Source organism: Typopeltis vanoorti, chromosome 7 (genome assembly GCF_054136105.1).
Source record: "Typopeltis vanoorti isolate ZY-2024b chromosome 7, IOZ_Tvanoo_1.0, whole genome shotgun sequence".
Classification (NCBI taxonomy): Eukaryota; Metazoa; Arthropoda; class Arachnida; order Uropygi; family Thelyphonidae; genus Typopeltis; species Typopeltis vanoorti.
The window spans coordinates 135,032,633-135,047,998 of NC_143555.1; the positions used below are offsets into that span (position 1 = coordinate 135,032,633).

The following is a 15,366-nucleotide window of genomic DNA, read 5'->3' on the forward strand; positions in this document are numbered from 1 at the left end:
AGAGCATTAACTCGGCGTCAAAGAAGTCAAGTTATTTAGTATGTGACGACCAAATAATGTGACTGTGTTAGGCTCAATGACCTGTCAGTATATCATCATATACATATTCATATATAAAAAAAACACATATTCTGTCCCAAGAACTAAGTGATTAGTTATTAAATTCTAAAATGTGTTGTTATTATATGATTTTTTTCCACTTCAGTATGTGATATTTCTTGTTCTCATTATTCACAGGCATAGAACATGGAGAATAACGGAAGTGATGATGATGAAGAGAAAGAAGAAAATAAAAACATAAATCCAGATTTAGAAGATTCTTTATTAGATATGAAAGAAATTGAATTTGAAGAAGAAGAAGAAGAAGAAGAAGAAGAATGTCTCTTTCGTGTAAGGAGTTCCGAAGAGATTCTTCAAGAGATGTTTGATGTGATAAGAGAAGTTAATACGTTAATAAAGCAATCCCCAACTATCATCAGGCTATTCCTGAATCATCTCGGCTGGGACAAAGAAAAACTGTATACCAAATACTTTGATAACAGGGATGCTTTATTTAAAGAAGTTGGCATTCTCAATCCATGCAAGTGTCGACCAGTTGTGAAGTGTGTACAAAGGCCTTTTGGAGCAGCCAAAATAAAGAAAGAGTGTCATATATGCATGGACATAGTTTCGGTTCCCAATTTGATGGGACTTTCCTGTGGTCATCGCTTCTGTGAAGAGTGCTGGCACAACTATCTCACTTCAAAAATAATGGATGAAGGAAACGTGCAAATGATAACATGCGCGGCTCATGATTGTCGTTATTTAGTTGATGACGAAATTGTCATGCAAGTGATCAAGGATCCCGTAGTAATGCGAAGATATCGGCAACTCATAACAAACGGTTTTGTAGATTGCAACAAATATTTGTGTTGGTGTCCCATGCCAGAATGTGGAAATGCCATTGAAGTCGAATACGTGCAGTCACAGAAACCTGTTATATGTAGTTGTGGTCATCGTTTCTGTTTTCGATGTGGAAATGACTGGCATGAAATGGTAGATTGCGATCTTCTAAAGCGATGGAAACTAAGAGCTGTGACGGATCGCGCAACATCTGAGTGGATAGTGAACAACACCAAAGAGTGCCCCAAGTGTGGAACAAATATCGAGAAAAATGGTGGCTGTAACTATATGATCTGTACTAGACCAAACTGTAAGTATCATTTTTGTTGGCTATGCCTCGGTCCAGCTTCTTACACAGCTCACGTTAACTGCAACCAGCTCAGTCAAACGTTCGGCCATAGTTCAACACGTTTTGCTCTTAGAAGATATGTATTTTATGGAACTCGTTATTACAACTATAAGCAAAGTTTAACTTATGCAAAACGTCTGTATCCGTTCCTCACCAATATGAGGGATCAGCTACAAAATCGTATATCCTGGATGGAAAGTCAGTTTCTTATCGATGCACTGGACGTTCTTTATATGTGTCTGGAAACATTAATGGGTACATACATTTTTGCCTTTTATTTGGATACTAATAATCAATCAGAAATTTTTTTAACAAACCAACGAGATTTAGAACAAGCAACTGAACAGTTGATGCAATTGCTCGAAAGAGACATCATATATGAAGATGTAGATAATATAAAGGAGAAAATTCTTCATCAATACATATATTGCAGAGAGAGACAAAGAGTGTTATTAAGACATGTCCGTGAGGGTTATGATAAAGAATGGTGGCAATTTTCGCAAATTCTTTGAGTGTGTGTTGTGTAAAATGTTCTTTAGATCTTTATTATTAGTTGTTGTCTATAAGCGATGTGAAAAAAAATTAGGTGGTGAATTTATTTATAAAATCAAGTTTTTATTTGCTCATATGGTCTTTAAAATTTTTGATGTGTATAAATCATTTAACTAAAATAAATTTATTTTTGAACTTAACGTATTTTGTGCTTTTTGATAATTGTGTCCGTTGAAGAAATGTAGAATTATGCAATACGCCACTTTTCGTATTTTGTACTCAGTGGAATCGCAAGCGAAGCAGGATTGTAAAAAGAAACTATTGTAGATGACTGAGGAAGGGAAAGATGAAGAAACAAACCCTCGTCCTTTCCACACAGAGTTAGCAGGACAATCACGAATATCCTTGACCATGACATGAACTGAACCCGCAACCTCTTGGCTAGAGAGCCGATATGCCAAACACTCGGCCAAGTGTAGTGGGGAAGCCTTGTTAATTTTGATATTTTCTACGTTATTTGATTAGAAATATTTTCCGTTTTCGACTATCTGTTTACAAAGTTGTCTCTGCCCTGTTTGCTACATTCATCACTCAAACCAGAGCATTTTAATCTATGTATATTAATATGTCGCATATTCACCTTTTTTGTTAAAATCTACCCTATATATAAAATGATAAGCCTTTTTATGTCACGTTTGTATGTCACGTTTTTTGAAATGTTTTGGAACTCAGGGGCTACCCTGAGTGTCGAGGCTTCAAACTTCGAGTCATCAGAATTCAAGGAGAACCTGCCTACCAGTCCGGAACACGATTTTTTTATATCGCTCCGGACTGGTTTATTTATAAAATAAAGAAAATATATCATTAAAGCTATTTAAATTAAGGGGATATTTAATCCCACATTATTTCAAAGCGAATAAGAAAACTCTGAGATAGAAATCAAAGAGTCTCATGCCGAATATAGCAAACTATAAAAGTTCGGCGAGTCCAAGCGTGAGCAAACACCTGGGTGGTACTATGCCGGGCAACTCGTTGTAAAGGTGGATAAAGCTAGGATCGCTATTCTTAGTATTTGCCTCTAGTGAAGTGGAGCGTTTTGGCTCTTTATTTCATTAATCATTAAAACATTTCAAAAAAGAAAAAAAATAGTAAAATAGTACCAACACAAACATTTTAAGGTTCGTTTAAACTGATAATTGTCATTCATTTCGCCTTAAAGACATTTTTTTTTAAAATATTATTTTATATATACGATCTAACAAAAGTATCAATATATTACCATACACACTCTAATCCTTTAATTACATGCTAATGGGAAACGATTTATATATATTTTTTTATTGTAAACATAACAATCTTATGTACAGAATTAACCGGTTTTTGGTTCTCTGCAGTCAGGCAGAGAGGTTACGTGCTCATACTCTTGTTGAGGTATGTTACATCGAAATATCAGTTATAAGGTGAATTACATTTTTTTAAAATGTAATTCACCTTATAACTGAGCCATTAACGGTTATTTTGACATGATACTGTATAAGAACATAAAATCCGACATGTATGTGGAAGAACATAACAGTTACTATAGGACAATATTATCTATTTACATGAGAGTGACAGGTGATTAATATTCGCACTATTAAGCGCAAACAACCTTTCTTCCTCTATTTCTATGGGGGGAAATCACTTCTATGCTGGAAAGTGGGCTATGATGCAGTCGTCCTGTTCAGCCAGGAATTGATTCCGTGGATTCCAGTCTTGGTGGAAAAGATCTAAGGTGTTGTTTTGCCTGTGGTGGTGATGCTCGTGTAGGATCCGACTTCTCACCTTTTGTTTGAAGGCTTCAAGGAGTTGGTCAGCTGCCTCTCTCTGTGAAGTTGCTGAGCTGTCTGGTCTTGTATGTCTGAGGTAGAAGCTGTATATTACCGCTTTCGCAGTGATGAAGAGGTAAGTGCAGAATGAATGATTATTTGACTCTGCATGGACAAGATTGAAATACTCCTCTTCTGTGTGAAGACTTCCACAGGTGAGAGCTGCCGTTTCCCGAGACAAACTGATTAATTGGGTGTTGACTGGGCATTCCAAGTAGATATGCCGGACTGTTCCTGATAGGTAACAGAATAGGCAATTATCTGAGTTAAATTTTCGTAATATAGTTGGAGTGGGTAATACATTGTGCCACATTCTCCACTGAATATCTGCATCGGGTTTTGATGGCTCTTGTGCGATATAGTAGGTCCCATTGAAATAGTGTTTGGTGGGATGATACAGGATTTTCCAATAAAGTGCTTTGGTTCGACTGTTGTGTTAGAGTGCTGTAAATTTTGTTGATGTTGCTGGGTTTACGTTTCTCCCATGAATTATTAGTTTTTATCAGAAAGATAGGCACCGGATCTTCTGAGTTAGGAGGTATAAGCCCCTCCATGTTGGCAATGACTTTTGATATTATTTTACAGTCGGTGTTTATGATGCAGATGGGTCTCCAGTTCCCTAATTTCGTCGCGTCTCCTTTCTTTGGAATAAGTTTAATAACAGATGTTGTCATATTGAGTGGGAAGCCATTTGTATTGGCGTCGACATATACTCTGTGGAGGATAGGTCCAATCTGTGCCCAGAAGGACTGGTAATATTCAGTGGCGAGCCCGTCTATGCCAGGAGATATATCTTTAGGTAAGGAGGTGCAGGCAGTTGTCAAATCGTGTAGTGTGATTGGGAATTCTATGTTACGCCTAGTTGCTGGTGACAGTCTTTTCACACCGGAGAGAATTAAATTCGTGGCATCCATAGATGTTGGGTTTGCGTGGTATAAAATTTTGTAGTACTGCAAGGTATGTAAGAGGATTTCGTCACGATTTTCCCACTATCTGTTGTTATAGCAGATATAGCGGTGCACTTATATTGACGTTTTTCTAGTGAGAAGAAACACTTTGTGGGCGCATCTGTGAAGTTAATGTGTTTGCATCTTGCTCTTATTACTGCTCCTCTGGTAGAGTGCTGTAGGTGTGAGCGTATAGTGTCTTCTAGGGACTGGTATTCCTCAGATTCCGGATGATGTAATTGCTGTTGTTGTTGTTGCAGATTTTTAAGGAAATTGATAGATAGCGAGAGAGAGAGAGAGAGAGAGAGAGAGAGAGAGAGAGAGAGAGAGAGAGAGAGAGAGAGAGAGAGAGAGAGAGAGAGAGAGACTAATACGGCCATCTTAAGTTGCAGTGCTATAGCTTCAATAATTTTATTATTATCCATTAAACTATATTCACTTATTAATCTAAAAAGAACATCTGTTGATAACACCCAAAATAATTTAAATTTTATTGTTTCCATGTAGGTAACTAAACTGCTGCTAAGAGAATTAACTCGGAAATAACACATATCACATGGAGAGGTACTTTTTTCCCTGTAATTATTAATTGGGGTATCCTCTGTTGAGAGTACTCACAGCAGTATTTATCGTACTGACTGAATAAATCAACAAGAACATGGTAATTAATGATGATATAATGCATGGTAAAATCTAGAACAATATATGATTTCAAGAACATATTCAGTTTATACTAAAACAAGAGAATAAGTGATATTTAAAACAGCACAAAGAATTAAAATCCTAGCTTATATAATTGCTTTGTATCTTTAACATAATATATACCCAAGGTAAAAAACTTTCTACATCTTACTCTGATCCTGAGATTTTTATTTAATGAGGTCAAAGTACCTTATGGCAAATTATTTAGGTAAAATTTATACGCTCTGTATTACTTCACCCTTGGCATTTTTTAAGTCTGGCTTACACTGACAAGACCTCAATGAAGGTCGGAACCGGTTTGGGTAGTGACCATTACCTTAATGCATAGCATCACACATCTCACATCCACGAAAGGAAATGTGCTTTGCGTTAGGGGAAAATTCTAAGGAAATGTGATCAGAGCTTACTCCACCTTTACCACGAGTTGCCTAGTGTTGCACTACGTGCAGCCGCAAACTTGCCTTACTTGCCTGTTTGCTTACTTGGGAAAAAGGATTAAAAACCTACTTTATAAATTTGCTTGGTATCTTTAACATAATATATACCCAAAGTAAAAAACTTTCTACATCTTACTCTGATCCTGAGATTTTTATTTAATGAGGTCAAAGTCCCTTATCGCAACTTGTTTAGGTAAAATTTATAAGCTCTGTATTACTTCACAGTCCTTCCATTGAGATGCGGTGATTAATACCCTTGGAGGGTAATGGATGGCAATGCTGTAGCCAATGAAGTTCTAACTGAGGCTCGGCTATTGCTGTTACTCTCCTGCCATGATCAGAGCTTTATATAGCTCAATAACACCTTACACTTCCCTCTACAGATAACGGGGAATATGAAAAGCATTTTTGCTTTGCCCCTTTAAGCCAGTCCTTCCATATTCGAGTCCACCAGCGATTTTTTTTTTTTTTGAGCTGTATAACGGTACTGCGTACCAGCATCTTTATTATTATTGATGTGTGACATATGAATGCAGTATATTTAGAAATTTTAATATTCAGTAATCTTTCGCCTTTATCTAATATGAAATTTACATTGATAAATGAAATTTACATTGATAAATGAAATTTACATTGATATTATAAGATACCAAGAAATTTTATACTTGGTTTTAATCCTTTTTCGAAGTAAGCAAAACAAAGTTTTCCGCGTGAAATATATTCACGTCTGAGCTACTTGTATATGGAGGCTGATGACTTTATATGACTGGCCTTAGTCTGTATCCCATAATGCAAAGCCCCCCCCCCTTTTCAGGCGTGTATAATGCAATACATAACGGGAAGGGCCACTACCCAGACTGGTTTCGACTTTTATTCAGGTCTCATCAGTGGAAGCCAGACCCGGGAGAGATACCAAGGCTGAAGTAATGCAGTAGTCATATATATCTCTTATACAAGAAGACAAAAGGTGCTTGACCTGATTAATAAAAATCTGTTGATGAGAGAAAGATGTAGAAAGTTTTTTACCTTGAGTGTAATATACGTTAAAGTATATTACAAGAAAAATACCAAGAAATTTTATACTTGGTTTTAATCCTTGGTTTTATCCCAAGTAAGCAAAACAGAGTTTTGCGCGTGAAATATATTCACGTCTAAGCTACTTGTATATAGAGACTAATGATTTCATATCACTTGCCTTATGATATATATGAGATATATATGACTTCTGCATTACTTCAACCTTGGTATCTCTCTCTCTCTCTCTCTCTCTCGGGTCTGGCTCCCACTGATGAGACTTTGATAAAGGTCAAAACCGGTCTGGGTAGTGACCTTTCCCATTATGCATTGCATTATACACGCCTGAAAGGGGCTGTGTGCTTTGTATTATAGAATACATACTACGGCAAGTGATATGAAGTCATTAGCCTCTATATACAAGTAGCTCAGACGTGAATATATTTCACTCACAAAATTTTAGTTTGGCTTACTGGGGAAAGGATTAAAACCAGTATAAAATTTCTTGGTATCTTTAACGTATATTACACCCAAGGTAAAAAACTTTCCACACACACACACACACACACACACACACACACACACACACACACACACACACACACACACACACACACACACACACACACACACACACACACACACACACACACACACACACACACACACACACACACACACACACACACACACACACACACATAATATAATATCATCTTCACTGCTGGGTGAACATCTCTCATTACAGGAGGGTTGTGTTTACTTCTCTCATGGGATCCACTCCGTATTGCGAGAGTACATACATATTTGCGTGAATGAATGTGAAAGACAATCACAAACATCCAAGTCCTAAGCACCATAGCACTACCCAGCAAATCCACAGAGTTGTCGAATACAGCTACAACTGGCACCAGCGCACAGGCGCTGTTTTCCTAGACTTATCCAAAGCATATGACAAAGTCTGGCATTTTGGACTCCTGCACACACTTATCTCACCGGGTGACCTCACTAAAAATGGTTCATTTAATCCATTCATATCTTCAGAATAGATCAATGCAAGTAAAAATCAACGGTTCTACATCCTCCCAGCGCCACATCTTTGCTGGAGTGCCGCAGGGATCTCTACTGGCTCCATTGCTGTTCTCTATATACATGTCAGACATCCCGCACAATCCGATGACTTCCATTTTGGCCCTGTATGCGGACGATACGGCAATACTAACCAGATCTCTCAGACCCCATTTCATTACCAGAAAGCTTCAAGAAAACCTAAAGCTGGAGGGTTGGTTCTCCAAGTGGAGATTGGAAGTCAACCCCCAGAAAATCTCAGTCGTTCTTTTCTCAAAAAGGCCAATGTCTCGTGCAGGAGATGTGTTACTATTAAATACTAAAATTCCTTGGCAGGCGGAAACAAATTACCTGGGTGTGATTCTCGACAGAAAGCTATCTTTCAACCAACACATCAAATCTCCGTGCACAAAGGCATCTAAAGCCATAGCTCAGATCTATCCGCTAATTAATAGAAATATCAAGCTCAGCAACAGAATCAAATTGCAACTATACCAGATGACAATTCGTCCTATAATCACGTATGCCTCTCCAGCCTTGCCACACCACTAATACTAACATTACCAAGATACAACGAGTGCAGAACAAATGCTTGAGAATGATTCTGAATGCCGCGTGGTATGTTAGAAACAATCAACTCCACAGAGACACAAATGTTCCCAATATTTTCTCTTTTCTACAATCCTTAGCAACCAAGTTTTTCCTAAAGACGTCCACGCATCCCAACGATTTGGTTCAGCAAGCTGCAGCCTACGATCCAACGGACATATTCAAATATAGAAGAACCAAAAGCTATATTAGCCTCCTTTAGTGATGCATAATCTCCATGCCCATTCAGGGCGAGCAATCTGCTCATAAATTTTACCTTCACTGTAATCACAACAGATAGCGGGGAATATGAAAAGCATCTTGCTTCACCCCTAAAGACATAAATGTCAATTGTCAATATCATAGCGTTAAGTGGGGAGAATCGACCGTGAGATACGGTGATTAATACTCTTGGAGGGTAATGGATGGAAATGCTTTAGCCAATATAGCCAATGAAGTTCTAACTGAGGCTCGGCTATTGCTGTTACCCTCCTGCCGTGATCAGAGCTTTAATAGCTCAATAACACCTTATCCCTACACTTTCCTCTACAGATAACGTGGATAATGAAAAGCATTCTTGCTTCTTCGCCTCTTTAAGCCAGTCCTTATAAGGACTATATATATATCATCGCGTCCGAGCGGTGTGAAAAACTACGATATAAATTCGTCGAGATTCATGTCGTAGTTTGAGAAAAGTCCTTTTTAGGACTTTCAGGGTAAGGAATGGCAATGCTGTAGCCAATGAAGGTTTAACTGAGACTCAGCTATTGCTGTTACCCAACCATGACTAGAGCTTTTAGCTCAATAACACCCCATCCACACAAATTTTCTTCATTCAGATGACGGGATAAAGAGTCATGGACTCAGTCCATCGCCCAGTTCTTTTAAGAACTTTAAGATCATCGCGTTCGGGATACAAATATCCCCTACATCTACTCTTTCATGCAGTCTTCAGCAGTCAAGTTCTTCTCAGCATCCTCTTCACATCCAAGTGAATTAGTGCAACAAGCAACAAATTATGATGAAACAGACTTCTCCAAATATAGGAGACCCAAGGCCATCCTACTTCCAAATGAAGATCTTTAAATTCCACCCACTTACCTCATAAACATTTGCCTACACAGCAACCTTATCAGATAGCAGGGATTATAAAAGCATTTTGCTTCATCCTTATAGTCAGCAACGTCTTGCGTATCAACAACATGGCTCTCATTAAGGAAAGAAATTATAGCTAACTCATCTAACTGACGATGCCCAATTGACTGGGGATCGTCAGTTATTATTTTGCAACCACTATAGTGTGAGCAGTATCAATCTTAATAGAATTCTCTACTTAAAAGGAAATTTAAAAGCTACTCCCCAGTTTAGTTTTGTTCCAAAGCAGCCTGTGGATAATAGTGACAATGAAATGACAGACCGACACAGGTCTGAAATCTATCTTCGTTTCTTACAAAAATACACATTCTGAAAATAAGAAGGTGAATCTTATCTTTCCAATCATTTTGATTAAGATGTCCAACAAAGGGGAATTCATCATCAAGTTCTGTTGGAAATTAGAAGACAACACATGAGTGGGGAATTTTCGGCTTTTGCTATTTCAAGTAAAAGCAGAAAATCGTTTCTGGTATTCAAATGTCCTCATGCATCAATTAGTTTCCAAATCTCAGCATTGCTTCTATTTATTTATTTATTATTATTTTTTTTAAAAGACATTAATTCACCAGCATTTCGTTTTCTTTCCAACGCGTGCTGTGATGATTATTACAGGTGCTCGAGCTGCTAATTTTTTTAAAGAAAAACGACAATCATTATAAACTTAACAAAGTTTTGAATTCGACTTCAGAGTAGAACTTTAGAAACCGGTCTCTTCTCGGGATTCAAAGATGCAACCTTCACAGTAACAGCCGGTTGCTTTCTTTACTCGAGTTACTGAGACAGGCGATAGAACATCTCAGGCAGTTAGTATTTGCATTTACCTGACTGTGATGAACAATGCCATGATCAGTGTGATAATCCACAACGATAATAGAAGACAATTATTGATGGTATCACTTGAAACTTCCGGAATAATCGTGACTAAGCAAAAGTTTCATGTATTCGGAGAATTACACTGCATTCTCAGTCGTCTTTCTGTATGCCAACGGTCAAAGAAGTAACCGCAAGTTACACAAATATCTGTAACTTTATAAGTGTGCAATTTGAACGATGTTCAATTTTAATTTGAATTTCAATATCGTGAATAAAAATAAAGGTATAACGATTAAACAATCTCAGTATCCTTTCAACTTTCGCAACAATGTCCATAACAATGCAGATGCAGAAGTGATACTCATGCAGAATGCTTAACAAATGGAACAACTCACATGATTGTAGTCTACGTCACGTATATAGATGTAATCGTTTAGGTACAGAAAGTCTCAGAAAAGACTAGTCCCCATTTTGATAAGATTCAGCCTGAGATTAAAATAAATCAAAGGTAAATCGTTCTTTCAACTGCGTAACATTCTAGTCATAAATATAATACTAAAAACACTCATCTGTATAACAATGATTAGAATAGTGATTAATGATTAATGCAGTATGTGCATAGGACATCCATTCTCTGCTAATCTATGGATGCCAGAATAATCGTGTGTGTGTGTGTGTGTTTGCGCGCGCGCAAAATGGAGCTCTTTTATTATATTTATCCACACCCGAGAAGTTTATTACATCATTGCGGTGTGTAATGTGTAGATAAGAACTGATGGGAAACACGTCATGAAGACGACAGACGAAGAAGGAATAAATTAGGAAGGGGAGAAGCTGATTCGATCAGTTTGCAGTTCTACTGAAAAGGGATGTAGGACATCAGCTGCTCTTGTTCTGACAGACTTAACAGTAAGTGGAGGAATGATGTTCGCCAATTCACTGTAGCCGGCTTTCCAGTTACGGAGGATGTAGACTGAAGAAGTCATTTGCAAAGCAGGCCTTGAGGAAAAACACGACGAATGTCTGGGAAAAGCCAAGGTCGACAGCATTCGAATCTAATCTGTGATTTTATAAATGTATGTAGATGTTATCTGCTGTACTAACTGTGGTGATAAAATTTCCAGAGTTTTTGTTTTAGTCTTCCATACGTGTTTTAAATTTTATGGTAGGTTGTTGAATAGTGTGAGTATGAGATGTAATCTGAATACTTAACCGTATGAGTTGTTGAAGCGTGTAGGATTGTTGATTGCGTTGTACAATTATATTAAGATTGCAAGCATAATTTCTATGCTGATCTAAGTCAAGGATGATGTCAAATCCTTGAACCATTCTAATAAGCAAATATTGAATAAAGATTGGAAGAACGGATGAATCAAAACCTCGGTGTACTGAAGGACCGATGTATTTGAGGATGCAGTATTCTGTGCTTCCAAACCAATAAATTATCTGTACATGAAATGTAACGAATGAATCAAGAGTCATAATGGACTTTCCTACCGCAGTTGCTATAGACGAGTCCTTTGGTTGAAATACCGAGTTTCACATTCCTTATGGGACATGGAGAACAAGCAGTATCCAGTGTATTTAATCAAATAGCGGGTTACCCAATCTCATAAACTGCTAGAGGAGTTTTTCCCGGAATCTTAAGTTTTTTGTCTCTCAAACTGAACAGATTAGAGCGTCACCATCGCATCTTTCTACTGCACATTATGGATCGCAAGGTAGAAATTCATAGTAGTGAATCTCCCAGATTCACTACTATGAATATATATATATATATATATATATATATATATATATATATATATATATATATATATATATATATATATATATATATATATATATATAATTCATAGTAGTGAATCGTACTTTCCACATAGCAATCAATGGGTATTTTGGACCATTCTTCCTATAGATATGTAATGAGGTATTGGACTGTTGTGGGGTGAACGTTTCATGACCTCACCCTACGCTCCAGTTCAGATGTTCAATACTATTAAAAGAAAAAATCAGTACTCTGCGGAGACCAGTCAAAGCAATTAACATTCATGTCCACAAACCATGCAGTTGCAGCAGCAGCAGTAGCGTTATGACACTGTGAATTGTCTTTCTGAAAGAGAAGATGGTCAGTTCCGTAGAAACGCCCGAAAGTAGATGCCCAGAATGTTAAGATTCTTATCGGAATTCAATGCCCTTGGTACTACAAACAAAGTTCCAAGGGCAAACTAGGAAAACGACGACCATACTATCACACACTGGTAGCTACAAATTTCATAGTTGGGGTTACGTACCCTGGTATGAAGACGTTCACCGAGCGTCCTCTACCCCCACACCAGACCATCTGCTCGGTAGAGAATATACCGTGATACGTCGCTCGTAACGCAGCTTTTCAAGCCTTCACGTCCAACTGTACACGTTCTTTTCGCCACTGAAGACGAAGCTGCATGTTCGTTCCGATAATGTGAGGCTTGCTTATTTCCGTCCTACCATGGAAACCCATGCTGTGAGCCTCTCTTCTAAATGTATTGTGCAGATTCGTGTTCCACTCCGCATTGAAAGTGTCGGCGACGAATGGTGGTTTTGACATATTATCCTTCGTAGCACCGTACACTCATGTTCGGTGTGGTGAGTCGTCCACTGAAAGAAGCACTTATAGTTAACTCTTTGCGCTGCCATCTGAATATGGTATTACTAACTGTTGACGTGGGATGGCCAAATTTGTCAACAATTTGCAGAACATGTACTTGGAACATGGTATCCTATTGCAACGTCTCTTTCAACTTCTTTTATTCTTTTTTCCTCCAATTTATACCGACTACAAACACACGACCTGTTACATGGCACGGAGCACTTTGACCATTTGCAGTGTCTGTTGACTTCTTTCCAAGCAGTGTATATATCAATAACGATTGCTTAGGTATTTATATACTTATCTATGCATTCGACGTAAAGTTTATAATTTCTGTACTAAGCATGTTTATATGCTGTTTATGTAATATATTTACGACATATATTTCGAATGCTGCACAATAATATATTTACATTACTTCTAAAATGAATGAAATCTTTTTTATTTTTATAATAGTAATAATAATATTTTTATAACTACATGATTGTGATTATAAAGTTATAAAGGTTTCCAACAGTAATATGAGATTTTCATTGTTCAAAGAAATTCCATGTACACTGAAGTAATTTAATTATTTGAATTGTGTAAATTATGCATAGGGTACAGTAAAGAAGAGGAAGCGATAAAATGTATTAGGTGATTTGGGAGCTATGGTAACGTTATTAGTGAAAGGATGATGACGTGGAATAATCCCACGAAGCTCGTGGGAGCTCGTCTGAGGCAGGAAGATTAATAATTAACATAACTTATAATTTTATTTTATTTTATTTTTTTTAAAGTTTGAGAAAGAGTGATTATTCACACAAATTTCTGCATTTGCTTATAAGGATTACTTGTAGATGAGTGAAGCAAGTTAATCCCACCTACTTCGAAGCTTGGGTTAGCTTTTATGAAAAGAGTGGGATTTAGCCTTCACTATTTGTGTTGTTGCTACTGTTTACGTATGGGATGTAGGCATTGGATTCTAGTGATTTATGATGTGTATATTAGTGTTAATAGTTTCTTAACTTTGTTGGTATATTTTCCAGAGTTCGTTTTTTAATTTTCTGTAGTTATCTACGTGTTTTAACTTTCTTCGTAGGTTGTTGAGTTGCGTGGGTATCTGATGTGATCTCACAAAAGAACCGTATGGGTTGTTGAATGGTGTGGGGATGTAGAGAGTTGTTGTAGGTCGTGTTATACGATATGTGTCTCTGTTGTTTCGGTAGGTGATGTTGAAATAATTCCTTGTTAATGTCATGTAGTGTTTCAGGTTTTTAATGTTCAGAATTCTGTGTATCGCCATGTGCTTATCGGATATTGGTTGTTGCGTGTAAGGTGTCCAGATCACTGTTGACACGATTTTCCTGTGTAGTGTTTCTAATTTTGTTAGGTGGCTGTTTGATGTATTTGCATAGACTGTTATTCCGTATCTGAGTAGGTAATCGCAGATACCGTGATATAGGAGTTTTTTTTTTATGTTGGGTGGAATAATATCTTTAACTTGGAAGAGTTTTGCTGCGATGATCCGGAGTGTGGTGTGTAGATATTCTATATGTTTTGTCCATTTAAAGTGGGAATCTATATAGAGACCGAGGTATTTTGCGTGTGTTACAGGTTTGATTTCGGAACATTGGCAGGTATTTTTGCTGTTAATGCAGCGGTATGCGTGACAATTTATCGATAGTGATGCAGGGCGTATGATTCTTGGGTTGTGTATTATCAACATCTGTATTTTGGTGCCGTTGATTAGAATTGCGTTTTGGTGGAAGTATGTTGTGATTTCGTTTAGGTCTTGTTGTACTTTGCAGAGAGCTGTGTTAATGTCTGTGTGGATTGCTAGTAGTGCAGTGTCATCTGCGTATTGAAATATTTGACTTCTTATGGATATTTTATGAACATCGTTAATGTATATATTGAATAGAGTGGGTGATAATATGGCACCTTGAGGTACGCCGTATTTTACTTGTATACTCCGACTGTGATATGTACCTATTTTTGTTACTTGTGTTCGGTTTGAGAGATAGTTCTTGAACCATGTATGCAGTGTTCTTCTTATACCTATTGAGTATAGTTTGGTGAGTAGTATGTCATGTTCAAGTGTGTCAAATGCTTTGGTTAGGTCCAGCAGTATGAGAAATGCGTACTTGTTTTTGTCGAGAGCTTTGTTTATTGTGTCAGCGATGTATTCTAATAAAGTAATGGTGATTTTTGTTTTCTGAAAGCCGTATTGGTTTTGTGAGATGATGTTGTACTTCTGTAAATAGTTCTGTAGTCTGGTGTGCGTTATTTTTTCTAGAATTTTTGAGATGACTGGTAGTGTAGCTATTGGTCTGTAGTTCTGAGTATCGTTTCTTTTACCGTGTTTGTATATTGGCGTAATTACTGCAGTTTTCAGTTGTTGTGGAATAATGCCTGTGTCGAATATTATGTTCACGAG

At 37.3% G+C, this 15,366-nt stretch overlaps 1 pseudogene; it reads left to right on the forward strand.

Moving 5' to 3' along the window:
* The first annotated feature begins 246 nt into the window (after window positions 1-246).
* On the forward strand, window positions 247-1,743 carry LOC150105092 (E3 ubiquitin-protein ligase arih1l pseudogene; annotated as a pseudogene).
* The last annotated feature ends 13,623 nt before the right edge of the window (window positions 1,744-15,366 follow it).